This window comes from Mchenga conophoros, linkage group LG17 (genome assembly GCF_057382185.1).
Source record: "Mchenga conophoros isolate Kocher_MC1m ecotype Shallow Benthic linkage group LG17, M_conophoros_male_GT1.1, whole genome shotgun sequence".
Lineage (NCBI taxonomy): Eukaryota > Metazoa > Chordata > Actinopteri > Cichliformes > Cichlidae > Mchenga > Mchenga conophoros.
Window position 1 is genome coordinate 20119626 of NC_140542.1, and position 4761 is coordinate 20124386.

Below are 4761 nucleotides of genomic sequence, written 5' to 3' on the forward strand. Positions count from 1 at the left end.
TAGGTTGAAGCTTGTTGGTCAGCTGGGCCTTTCTGTGGAGGTTGGATGTTCTCCCACAGTCCAATGAAATGCTGCTTAGGTTCATTCCACAGAAAATGATAGAAACTAACAGAGTTGATAAAGAATAAAGAGAAATGTGATGATTTAAAGCCTTTGAAGTGTTTCAGATGATCTCTGTCCACTTCTGTCCACTCATTCATTCATGTAAGCTTTCTAATGCAGCTTTGATCTTCACAGTCTGCTTTATGAAACTCATTCTAACCCTGAATGTCAGAGTGTTCCTCCTTCTCTTTCCCATCATTCATGCTGGTAGTGGAGGAGATTTGGATGTTGGACTGTGTTTTGGATGATGTGTGTATGTTTGTGTTGGACTGCTGTCTGTAAAGCAAACGGCCATTTTGGTATGGATTTCAGTGTCAGAAAGACTTTAAGGTGGAATGAAGAGTTTGAGAGTTCCACAGCGAATTATGATTCAAAAGTTATTGAATCATTTTCCTCATAAACCAAATAAAATGATTGACAAACATGTTTTTACAAACTCAGTGTTGGACTTGGATCAGCAGGATAACCTGATATTTAAAGGCATTTTAGTCTCGCTGTATGAGAGTCCAGTTATTAATATTTATGGATGATGGTCTTTCAGGGTTACACTTTGTAGACGCTCCCTGAGCCTCACAGCCAGCTGCACATAGACCAGCTGACATTACCCAGCAGCAGAGGCAGATGTAAAAAATTAATTTTCCCATTTAAATTGTTTTAATTTGAATTAATCGATTTTTAATATAGATGTATTTTGCCAGAATCTCAGGTTAAAGTTCAAACTATTTCAACAACCAGCAAACAGCTAAAACAGTAAATGAGAGCAGCTAAACACACAAAGATGGAAACACAGAGCGTGGAACTTTCACTCGACGCCACATACACGGACACGCCGTCGAGGCTGAAAGTCAACAGCTCACAGATCCTGAAGCTGCAGGTTTCATCTCTCTCCAACCAAAACTGACTGAACCAGCAGCAAAAGATCAAAACTCTTCTTCACGTTTGATAAATATGCTCACTAATTCTCTGTAACGATCTGCGTCTGGAGGAGGAGGATTTGGACCCAAACGCAAGCACGGACAATAGCGTAGCTGTGAGAAAATTTATTAACAATGAAAGGCAAAAGAAAAACCAAAGCGGAGCACTGCAGGGAGCTATGCTAACAAAAACCTAAGCTAGGAATAACTACAAAATAACAACAAAAACCTGCAATGAGAAACTTGACTAAGAAACACGGACTTTACACGGGCAGAATAAACCTAAACTAAACACGAGACCCAACCTAAGAACTAATTCCTCACCAAGAATAACTGAAACAGATCTATAAAAATAATAAACAAAGCTCCAGAAAATAATCCATGATGCAAAAATAAACCAAAACATAAAACTGAAAATGCTGGGTCAACACTGACCCAGAACCGTGACATTCTCTCTGACTTTGGCTGTTACTGCCTGCACATCTCTCTCTCTCTCAGTGTACTCCAGAACAGTTTACCTTCAAAAATCTGTTTCTGCATCATTCACTGTTTATTACCCACCAGTCTGCTGTTGTGTTCAGTGCTGTCGGCCTCTGACAGTAAAGCCTCATTTCTGCTGTTCAATGTAAACTTTTTAAAATGATCACAGATTACAAACTCTCAGCTGTGTCTGTAATCAAACCCTCTGTAACTTTGCTTCACTTCAGCAGCATCAGGTCATGTTCACATGTTGATTCGTGGTTTTCTTCAGTTTTTGATTGACTGCAGAATATTTTGAAGGTTATCTACTATAAAAAGCCAGAACATGAAAATCTGTTTCTGTTTGATACTCAGTTACTTTGACACAAAGGCCTCTGCTGTGATGATCACATCTCTGATCAAGTCTCACAGTGTCAGAACTGATAAATGATCAGAATTAGAATATTTCTGACTGTCTGCTGTGTGCCGTGACCTTTGACCTGCTAAAGAGAGTCAGCTATGGATTATTCATTGTTGTGTCTGATACTTAGAACTGTGAGGAAGAACGATACACAGTTAATCAGGTTCCCCTCTCTCTGAATTGGGAAAGGTGGGCAGGCCACGTGTGGGCCGCAGGCCATACATTGAGTATCACTGTTTAAAATGTGAACATTGTTCTGCTACAGTCAATGGACTAAACCAGAGAAGAAGAAAACAGACTTTACCATGAAGGTCCTCAGTGTGGATCAGTATAATATCAGCCTGATGTCTGCGGTTTAGTGTCAGCACAACTTTCACATAATATATTCATCTCAGCACAACTAAAACATGCTGACTGACCTCACAGTTTCAAGTCTACATCCTGGACTCTCCAGAAAACCACACAGATGCTTCACTCCTGAATCCAGGAGGTTGTTGTTATACAGGTCCAGCTCTCTCAGATGGGAGAGGTTGGACTTCAGCCCCTCTGCCAGATAATCACAGCTGATCTTTGACAAACCACAGACACTCAATCTGTATAAAGAAGGAAAGATGTAAGTTTATTAGACAAAGTGTGAGCTTGAAATCATTCAGTGTTTCATAATCTGTTCCGAGCTGAAGAAGGTTCAGAATGTAGAAGTTTGGAAAATGGAAACTCCAAACAGCTGAAGCCAACAGCAAGTAGCTTCAAACAAACACAACAAGAGAAAAAACTCTCAATGTTTCACATTAAAGTCGAACATTTCTAACAAGAGTATTTTAAAGACAGCGTCACTGATGATCATCTTCTGCTCAGTAAAACTTTGGTTTTCCACATGTGAGTGTTAATGTTGCACAAAAGCCTGTGAGTGCAAAGACGGAGCGAGGAGGATGACGGAGAGATGGTACAAGAGCATCAAGAACCCGGCGAGGAAATGAGCAGAAGGATTTTGGAGCCTGTTGGATTGAAGCTTTCACAGAGACGTGTTTGACTGGACACCACCAGGACACAGACTTTTATTTTTTTTAATTTACATGTAGATAAAGATAATGATATACTTTTTTGTTACTAGTAATCCTGAATTGTAGTAATAAAAAAACTGTCAGTGTGATTATAAGGCTAAGAAAACAATGTTGCTGTCTGAACCATTCTGGGGTAACACATCACTTTTTGTTGAATTTATAGCAATTATAACAATTTCAATTTACTTTTAATAACTTTTAAATAACTGAAAACAAAATATTTGAAGACTTTTTCAAGCCTGTGTTTAAAAAATAACTCTTTCCAATGGCAGTCACCTCTGGATCCTATCAAACTGTTTAGACACATCACCTATAAGATAATATGAGGGTTTTACTTTTTTTTTGTCGAACAAAAAATTATATTTGACACCAATTACAGCAGTATTAGTAAACAGCCCCCCCCAACCCATCCAAAACAATGCAACCACGGCCCAGCCAGTAACCAAAACAGGGAGCATCGATTCACTGTTCCAGTTTTACCCATGAAAAAAGATTATCATGATCTTTTACCCAGTATAAGTGAGTAATACAACAAAAAACTTGCCTCCTGCCCTCCACGGTCTTTTTAATAAACTCTGTTTCAGCTTAGGTGGCTTTTTGGTCCAAATAAAGGAAGAAATGTGACTGTTCAGATTGTTAAAAAAAGACTTTGTTAAAAACATTGAAAAAAAATACTAAAATTTAGGAAATATGCTCATCTTGATGATATTTATTCTACCACCCAGCGAAAGAAGCAAAACTCCAGTTTTCCAAAATCCTCTTTAAGCTTCGACTATAAAGGCAGATAGTTTTATACAAGTCTTTTTGTGTCACCCAGATGTACTTAAAGTTGTTATAGCTGGGTTTAAATGGGGCTAAAATAGACAATAAATTCCCCAGTTGTCATACCGATAGGCATTGCCTGGCTCTCCCCAAAATTCTCTTTATATCCAGAAATTGTCCCAAATTCCTCAAGTATGCATTAAGGTGACCTTGAGGGTCTTAAAGATGTCTATAAATAAAATGTATTATTATTATTATTATTATTATTATTATTATAAGTATATCCAAAAGTTTGTGGAGGCTATTCAATGGGTTGGAAATAAATAAAAGCATGTTGTCGGCATAAAGAGAGACATCATGTTCGATACCCTCTCAATGTTTTGCCTCAACACCAACACATTGTCTCAGAGCAATAGCTAGTGGTTCAATTGAAACAGCAAAAAGAAGAGGAGACAGAGGGCATCCCTGTCATGGGGGACAGATTATTGTTAGTCCGGAGGGCTGCTAGAGGGGAACATAAAAGCCAATTTTTTTAAGCGTTTCCAATGTACTTTTAACATTGGTATAAATTATATTTAATAGACCTCTACTGTTAAAAAAAAAGAATGCCTATTAAAGCCCATCTGGTCTGGTGAAATAATGGAGGACAAATACTTGTGTAAGCGACAGGCCAACACTTGAGCCAGGATCTTGGTGTCTGTGTTGATATTGGACAACATGAACTACAATCTACAGTGGGGCAAAAAAGTATTTAGTCAGCCACCGATTGTACAAGTTCCCCCACTTAAAATGATGACAGAGGTCAGTAATTTGCACCAGAGGTACACTGCAACTGTGAGAGACAGAATGTGAAAAAAAAATCCATGAATTCACATGGTAGGATTTGTAAAGAATTTATTCGTAAATTAGGGTGGAAAATAAGTATTTGGTCACCTCAAACAAGGAAAATCTCTGGCTCTCACAGACCTGTAACGTCTTCTGTAAGAAGCTTTTCTGTCCCCCACTCGTTACCTGTATGAATGGCACCTGTTTGAACTCATCA